We start from the raw sequence: 9,454 nt of genomic DNA on the forward strand, positions 1-9,454 counted from the left end.
AAAAAAATAAAAAGAATCAGAGATAAATCAAAATCTACTTGAGGCATGAGTACATATAAACAAACAAATATATAGACGAACAGAGGCAAGATATACTTTTCGAAAATCATTGAACTTCTTAGAGAGAGAAACAAGAGACAAGGATCGATGGGTCACATGTAGAGGTTCAATTATCTACATTTTTACTTTTAGTTAACCACATAAAACATAGAGAATGGAGCAAGTTTGATATAATAAAACCTGATGCTGGCCTGATATTGATCAGGCCTGATATTGATTCTGAAACTATCCTCTTGGACATTGTACCTGAAATACGTATCAGTTTGGGCAGGATGACCAGTATGCGATAAAAAAGCTAGGAACTAAAAATCCTTGAATTTGGCCAAAGCATCCTGATGGTTCTGCCTTTTCTCTTGAAGCTCGTTATCTAAATTTTTTGTTTTGGCAGGCAAAAGATTCACTTCAGTTTGCAACTCCTCTGCACGTGTTTCAAGAGACTTGTATGACTCGGCCATACATTTCAGCTGCCAAGCTATTCAACTTTTGAGCATATGCCAATTGTGATTTAACTTCTGCCAGAAGCTGCTCTGGTCCCTGTAGCTGAGCCTTGGTGCTTTCCAGATCCAAAGCCATGTTATCTTCTTCTAATTTCAACTGTTCAAACTCCTCAAGCAAGCATTTCCAGGTTGTAGCATTTGATTCAAAGGTTGAAATGAAACTTCCTCCATGATCAGAAGTGGAATCAGAAAAGTGAGCACAACCATTTGAATATCTGTCTCCTGATGTGTCCCGAACCACCTTATTTTCAGGTAAAGCAACCTTGTCTATGCAATAAGAATAATTAGCTTCTGCTTCATTATTCTTATAGCCCAAGACATTAAAGTGAAGTTTACTGGCTTTAATCAAAACACAAGAAAGGTCAAGAACAAAATCAAGCAAACTTATTTTGCTGTTAATAACCTTATCAAAGGTGGCAGAGAACTTCTGAATTTTTTGGCTCAGTACGTCCCCATCAGGAGATGTTCCCTGGACAGCCGTAGCGTCATTCCCCAGAACCAATACAAAGTCATGAATCCAAGATACAGCAGCTACCAATTCTTCATTAATGGAACTATCTTTGGAAAAAAACATTTCCTTCTCTTCGGTTACTTCAGTCCCCTCTAAACAAGCCTGGCTATCACAAGTGGCATCAGAACAGTGACTTTCGATAAAAACACAACCCATGGTGTGGTAATGCAGGCTATCCTGTGTTTCCTGCACAACACATCTGATGTCGTCCAAAATCTTTTTCATGTCAGCATCGTTGGACTCAAACAACATAGAGATTCGCATTTGGAATTTCATCAAGGGCAGTGGATCAATATCAGATTGTGGATCTGGTACTAGCAATTCCGCATTAGACTCATGATTTTCTAACGAATCCAACTCACGTTGTTCTTTGGATGGAAATGTGGGTTGATTGTAATATCTTGGTTTGCCATTTCAGATCTCATATTATTTGAAATATCTGAACCAAAGATGGCTCCATTTGAATCATTTGATGCCAATTTCTCCATCTCCAGGAAGACATCCATAAGCTCCAGGTGATTTTTATTTTCAGCCTTGTTAGATTTCTTGATGTTCTTTCCCTTGAAATGGGAGAGCTCAGAGATCGATGTTGTAGCCCAAGAACCAGCACAACTTCTTTCATTGTCATTTCCATCTTCAGACATGGAGGTGAAGCTCGGTGGACTGATAGCATTTTGAATGAGGGAACCTTTAGTGGGGATCTGAAGACTAGATTTTGATGGACTTTTTTGTTGATTATTAGCATGCAGTTGTGATTCTAAAATTTGAAGCTTGATGACTGTCTTAGCACAAATATTCCTGGAAGCTTGCAATTCACTAGTACACATTGCCAAAGCTTTTTTCAACATCTTTGTTTCTTCTTCCATTGCCAAAAGACGTTCTGTGAGAAAATCATTCTCTTTATAGAATTTTGGTACACTATCAAAGGAAAAGTCAAGCAATTGGGTTGGGTGTGGACTAGGAGGCTTTAGAGGAGACCTCTTTACTCGAGTTTCTCCGTAATCCCGGCCCAAGTTCTCTACTTCTAACTTCATTTGAGCCAGTGCTGCAGAACCTGGCAACTTCTTCCGCACAAGACCACGCAATCTTTGGCACTTGCTTCCAGCTTAGCTATTTTCTTCACTCCTTCTAGATGCTTCTGGTTGGCTACTTCTGTAGATCTTACACACATTTTCTTTTCCTCATTGTTGTAACCATTCCGATTTGCCCTTAACTATAAGCTATTAGCTACAAGTCGATGTGCAGCATCACCTAGATGCCAGACAAAAATGCTTCCAGGGGGATCTTGCCTGAAAGGAGAAAGCCCAAAACAACAATTCTTTTAGAATATTAAGACAATAGTGTCAAGTATCCATCAAGAGTAAAATCAATCAATTAAAAATTGGCACTTCAATGAAAAGACAATCTAGTATACCTTCGATTTTCCCATGGCTTCCTTCCATTATCCTCGTGCCACAAAGCTGGATCAGGTTTTAGATCCCCTATCTCAACCGACTAAAAACAGACAATAAAAAAGACAACAAAATGTGAGCTTATTTATACAGCTTAAGGTAATGTCACAAGGTAAAAATGTCCAGTACCAGCCATGCCACATGCCCATTCCAATAGAAAGCAAATAATAGCTTCCAATAGAATACAAATAAGAACCTAGATCTGATAACCTCAAATTATAAGCCCACAGCTCACTATGTGGAACATTTCAATGCCTATATGACAGCTTTACACCACAGTTATGCTTCTAATGTACATGAGAAATGTGGAAACTAAGTAACCAGAACGACCATGAACATCATTGGTTAACATAATTGCACAAACCAAATGCAAGGTAGAGAAAAGGTTTCAATGGTTTGCATAATTGAAGTTGCTAATTTCAGCTTATTCAGAACGTTCGGGCCAGTTGCTAATTTCCAATCACTACAGGATATTGCATCAAGGGTCAACTTTGCATCCTTATCTATTGGTGTTAGCTATGGATGAATTAATTAAACACATTCAAGAAGTGTAGACGCGGTCCCAGGAACTCCCCAACATCAGCGCCCGCGACGAGGCGGCGCGAATCTCGCTTTGTTCCGAGCTACTGCAGTTCGGACTCAAATGTCACGGTTCTGAATCTAATCTTACAATGTGCGATGTAAGATCGATAAATCACCAAAGAGTCCAAATCGGGCAAATCGTTTTGGAAAACTGATTTTTTAGAAAGAAATGCCAAACATGGACTGCATTGCCAGATACAGAGTCGCCACCTAAATATTTTGTTTTGGGGAAATTTAGGAAACCCTGACTCGTGCCTAAGGCGACTTGTCCTCATCACCAAAGTTGCCTCTACTCGGGAACTTGGGTACGAGAGGGGAAGGTCATGCAATGAGCACCCCCACTCGCCCGATCAGAGATCGGCCTGTACTAAGCATGATATTTTGTTTTTGAAAACACATGTGCTCTTATTCCGGTTAATTAGCTAATCTTACTACGTGATGCGCACAGCATACAAGTATAGACTAGATCGCCTAAGTTGGAACAAAACATTGCATGTTCGTTTGTGAAAATGATTTGAAGTTTGCTACTCGCAAGTAGGCTAAAACACAGATTTTGATGAATTGTTCCAATTCAGGTAATCCAACCTTCACCCACAGGCATTCAGACAGTTAATCAACCAAGCAATTAGCCTCATGGCAAGCATGCTTTCATGGCAACATTAACACACATGCAGTATGCTAAAGCGTAAACACTCACAGTGTACTCCGAGCCAAAACAAAGAACTAGTTAGAAATCATGCATGATCCTAGTTCATGTTAAGATGGCTAATGCAACACATGGAACGATGCAACTAAGATAGGCTTGGCTATCCTAAAAGTGTCATGTGAAATGCAACTTGGTACATGTATTCAAATTGGAATTGGAATACAATGCAGTTAGTATGATGCGCTGAGCCCGGTGCATGTAAGACAGATGAATGGATGCACGCATGGAAAGCATAAGGTATGTTAATCGAAATATGCCTTAAAATTAACCATCGTAAGCGGTTAAGTAAAAGGGAGAAAGAAATGGAGATTAGAAGACATGCATCACACACACGCACGCTTATTACAACATTGTGCCCTCTCGAGGGAGGGTCCGAAAAAGAAGCTAACTAGCTAATCTAAGCTAATTAAACTAATTATTACAACACAATTAATTAACTAACCCTAGTTAACTAATTATTACAAAACAAATTGAAATAGCTAAATGCATTAACTATTAAGGTACAAAACAAAGTAAAAGCTAGCTATCTAAGCATAGCAGCTAAGGAAAGCAGTAAATTAGGAGCCTCAAATGGGGAGGAATGCATGCATGCCCGATCGCCTCGTTTGGAAATCCAATGCGATGCCCGATTTGCCTCTGTTTTCATTTGTTTTCAGAACACTGCACCAAGCTCCAGAAAGCTGAAACTTCACCTTGGGAGTCCTGTGGGAGGGTGGTCGACCAGTTTTGGCCTCTGTAGCCACCTGCCGACCACTTTCTTTGTTGAAAGTCAGAAAAAGTGGTCGGCCAGCTAGTTTTTCTAGCTGGCCAACCAGTTGTTGCTACTGAATTCCAGTTTGCTGCAACAGAGAGCAAGAAAGGGCATGGCAATGTATTTGCAAGATATGTGTGCACAATCACCCTCCCTATCATGTAATGAACTCAATGGAGTGTAGTTCTCGACCCTTGGGCCACCAATCGCGCATTTCAATGCATGATGGCCGAGAGGCAAAGTTGCACAATTCAATATAAAATGAATGCGCACATAAACACATAAGGCCTAAAACTCTATCATGTATGATCAAGAGCGTCGGCAACCAGGAATTAAGGCACGATTCATCACTTTAAGTATAAAACGTCCCTCTTTTCCCGTGTTTGGACTAACACCTATTCCAAACACTATGCAACACAACTTAAGCATGCAAACATGCAAGGAACAAATGTGCAAACATGCAATTAGCATACTAGCATACACAATGCTATGAACTACATGGCATGCACAATGCTCATGACAACTAGCATACGCGATGCAAATGGTAACTAGCATATACAATGCAATGAACATGGCATACACAATGCTAAATTAATCATGCGAATAACATGGCATACTCAATGCTATGAACTACATGGCATACACAATGCACAATGGACTTAAACCAAAATGGGTGGGCCTCAACCATGCCCAAATTAGTGTCCATTGGTGATGAAATTAAGGCACAAAAGGCAAGGTATGCATGCACAATGCAATGGCCCATCAAAGAGGCCTAAGAGCACAACTCTCAAGAGTGCTCAAAGAGTGACAAACATGGAAGTGTAACAACACCAAGTGCACTGAAATAAGGTAAGAAATGATGCCAAATCATTCAAACAAAGTAAGCATAGCATGCGAAGGTCCTTAAAGCATGAAGCTAGTAAAGAGGACTACAAAGGGAGCATGCAATACATGGCACAAGTGCATGAACCAACCATGGACAGAGCTGAAATAGGTCAAGACAATGACCAAAACATGCTAAGATGGAGGCTCAAAGACCTAGGTAAGATGGCATACATGCTAGGCCATAAGTAAGGCAACAATGCACAACACTTAAAGGCATTCAAAGCATGAAAGAAGTGGGAACATAGTAATGCTATAAGCTCTGAAATGAAGTATTAAATGATGTCAAATCATCTAAATAGCTCAAAAATAGCATGCATGAGTCAACAAAACACAAAGCTAGCAAGACCAATTGCACTACAGCTATACAAAGCATGAAGCATGTGACCAAGGCAACCCAAAACAGTCTTAGAACATGTCAAAATGATACTAAAACATGTATGGAAGGAAGTCAAAACAAGCTAGCATGAAGGGCACAAGGCATGATGCATACAAGGCAAATAAGGTGGATTACACTACACCTATTAGAACCAAGCATGGGATGACTTAAGCAACAAAAATCAGAGCTATATCATGGCATAATAACCCCAAAAACACATTGAAATGATGGCTCGCAAGGTAAGGCATGAAGGCATACGTAATGACTCATGTTAAGGCATAAAAGGGGCCAACCCTCCAACGCATTGAATGAGTGATAAATGCAAGTGTATGAGCATGAAACATGGACTGAAATCACATATGAAATGATGCCAAATCATTCGAATAGTCCAAGTAAGGCATGCCAACGGACTTGATGCACAAAGCTAACAAGCTAGATTGAACTATGGCTATACAAAGCAAGTCATGCATGGCCAAAACAACCAAAATTAGAGCTAAAACATGTTAAAACATGGACAAAAGCTTCATGAAGTTAAGCCAAAAGCATGCTAGAATGACATGTTACAACATGATGCATGTTAGGCCATTTCATGGAATTGCACTACAAGTGCATGGAGCATGCAAGGGCCAACCAAACCAAACCCAAAAAGAGTCATGACATGGCAAAACATCACCAAAAACATGCTGAAATGGACTCAACATAAGCTAGAATAACATGCTACTTCATGAAGCATACAAAGCTAGTTTATGTGATTTACACTACAAGTGTATTAGGCATGCAAGGGATGACCAAGCCAAGCAAAAATAGTGGTAAGCCTCAGCAAAATAACCACAAATACATGCTAAGAACAAGCCAATACAAGCTTAACAAACATGCTCACACATGAGGCCTTCAAGACAAGTATTGAAAATACAAGGAGAGGGGATGACCCTCTCCTATTTAGGACTCCAAAACCACCTTTCCATCACTAAAAATCCTCTAGATTTCAGTGGTAGAAAGGTCATGCAAAAGCTACAACAAGAGCCTAAAGAGATGGCCCAAAACAAGGCCTAACAAGGCCTAAAAGGGGGTAGATCACCCCCAACGAAAAATTTACCTTAAACAAACTTCTCAAGCATGAAAAAATAGAAATTTTTCCAGTTAAGAGTTAAGCTTAAAATTGTATGCAAGAAAGGCTAAAAGCTTAAGCAAGAATAGAGGATTTAAGGGTTAAAGACTCACCCTTGATGACCACCTTTACAACTGCAACTCCAGTAGGTTTTTCAAGCTCAAACCAACCCAAGAACACCAAAACCAGCTCCTAAGCACCTCAGTAGCAAAAGGATGGTTTTTGAGTGTGTGTTTGTGTGTTAAAGTAAGAAAAAATGACACTTTAAGGCACAAAAATGAAGAACCAAGGCAAGATAGATACAAAGCTATATGTATAACTCAAACCCTAATTTTTCTGACCCTAGAGAAGGGAGGAGGAGCTTCCCTCTTATAGAAACAAAAAGGCAAAGCTTCTCCAAGAAGCTAAGGGCCAAGGCAATCCCTCCATAAACGTGTATGGAGGATGGCTCTGGTGCCCTCCAGCTGTGCCAGCTGGAGGAAAATATCTCCAAAAATGTGCCAAAAAGTAGCCGACCACTTAAGTGGTCGGCCAGCTACATTTTCTGGTCAACCAGCCACTTCAAGTGGTCTCCCAGAACAACAGCTGGTCGGCCAAGGTGGGAGAGAGTCCAGAGGATGAAAACAAACAAATGGTGTGGTGGCTGACCACTTTTGATGGTCCCAAGATCAGGGAGACCAGTTGTCAGACCAGAAAACTGGCTGGCAAGAGAAAAAGTGGTCTCCAAGGGGAAATACTGGTCTCCTACCCTTGTACCACCTTCCAAACAAGGAAAACAAGGTTTGCACCAAAAATAAACCAAAACAAATGCAAGACGAAAGTTCGGGAGGCAAAGCGCGCAGCCGGGAGCCTTGAAAACTAGCTGACAAGCACTAAAAGTGGTTTACGACCACAAAAGTGGTCTCTTAAACCACTGTGGCCCTCTAGGCCAAGGAAACAAGGTGTGGTTCAAAAACAATGCCAAACGGTGAACGTTAAGTAGTCCCGAGACAAGGCACGCGGCTGAAGGCTCCAAAAATCAGAAACTAGTCTCCAAATGGGAAAAGTGGTCTACGACCACAAAGAGATGGTCTACCAGACCACTCCCTCCCTCCGAGAAGGGAAAACAAGACTCAGTCCACAAACCGAGCCAAAGCACAAAGAGTTCAGAGGTCCGGAGACAAGGCTCTCAGCCAAAACTCCGGAAACTCGAAATGAGCACAACATGCTCAATCACTGAGCGCTCAATCGATGACGTCTGAGTCTTAAGGTCGGTCAAAAATGGGGTGTCTACAAGAAGCTTCTAATACCGATCACTCATCTAGTCCATAAGCCTTCAAGGAATTCCAGAGGCTTCTCTGCATTTCCATATGTTGTGAACCATTTCAACTATCATTGTTATTTCAAATTGAAGCTAAATATTAATTCCTGTCTAGCCTCTACACTTATTGTATGCAGTAAATAGTATACAAAATTTGGGAACGCTGCAATAAAAGAATGAACTTAAGAAAAGGCAAAATGCATCTTTGAAGAAAATGTGACAATCTTTGTCAGTTGCCACTTGAAATCATGGCATTTAAACTTTGAAAGATTACTTACCTTCAAATGAGGCTTGCACAATTAGCCCTACAAAAAAGTTAGACAATGGCTTATCTTACCGACACTCTGTTAACATCTCAGAAGCATATCATCAACAATTTACTGGACACAACAATCTACAATTTAACTGTTAATGTGCAACGATTACTCAAATGATGAATGCAACATTAAGGAGTTAGCTAATCTTCAGATATAGATACACTGCTTCAAGCCTCAGCCATTACAAAATGATAAAGATTCAATGCAGCGATGTGAACCTTCAAATCCCATTTGTCAGAGTGAAAAAATTGACCTCAAACTTGCTTACAGATGACAAAATGAGATAAATCAATAACCAGAGTTAAACCAGGAGAAGCAAGACAACAGGGCAATTGTTTGTTTTGTTGAATTGGTATCAAAAGAAACATCCTTATATGCCATTTTCTTTGCAAGAGCCAACTTGTCCTTGTACAATTTCAATAGCTCAGGAGCTTCTTCCTCACGACAGTTGACAACCTTCGTTAGGAACCACTTTTCAGGTTTCTTCAACATAGTTGTCAAGTTAAAACTGTTGTTCTTAATCAAACCTTTCAACAACAATACTTGATACATTGCACACCTTGGAACAATCCCCTTTTCTAAGCTAAAACCAATAAGTATCGGACTTCTTGCAAGAAATGAAGAATCCCACCCATTTTATTGACAAAAAATTCCATCACTCTCATGATCTTATGCTCAGATGACACCATACACCACAGTTTCTTCTCAGAAGCCACAAGAATCTCATCCTCAGACCAACCCCACTTCTTAATTTATTATTTTCTTATATTTTCCTATACTTGGTCTCCAAGTATTCTTGTTGACCAAGACTAGTACTACCCTAGTTAATTAGTTCTTTTTATATTACTTGGTATCCATGTATGCTTGGTGACCAAGACTTTATCTGGTATAAATAGTTATGTAACCCTAG

The 9,454-nt window shown here is 40.1% G+C and overlaps 1 pseudogene; it reads right to left on the bottom strand.

The window, feature by feature from the left end:
- Positions 1–246: 246 nt before the first annotated feature.
- On the bottom strand, positions 247–9,096 carry LOC114293235 (filament-like plant protein 4; annotated as a pseudogene).
- Between the last annotated feature and the right edge of the window lie 358 nt (positions 9,097–9,454).

This window comes from Camellia sinensis, chromosome 12 (genome assembly GCF_055761805.1).
Source record: "Camellia sinensis isolate YWXY chromosome 12, ASM5576180v1, whole genome shotgun sequence".
NCBI classification, from domain to species: domain Eukaryota; kingdom Viridiplantae; phylum Streptophyta; class Magnoliopsida; order Ericales; family Theaceae; genus Camellia; species Camellia sinensis.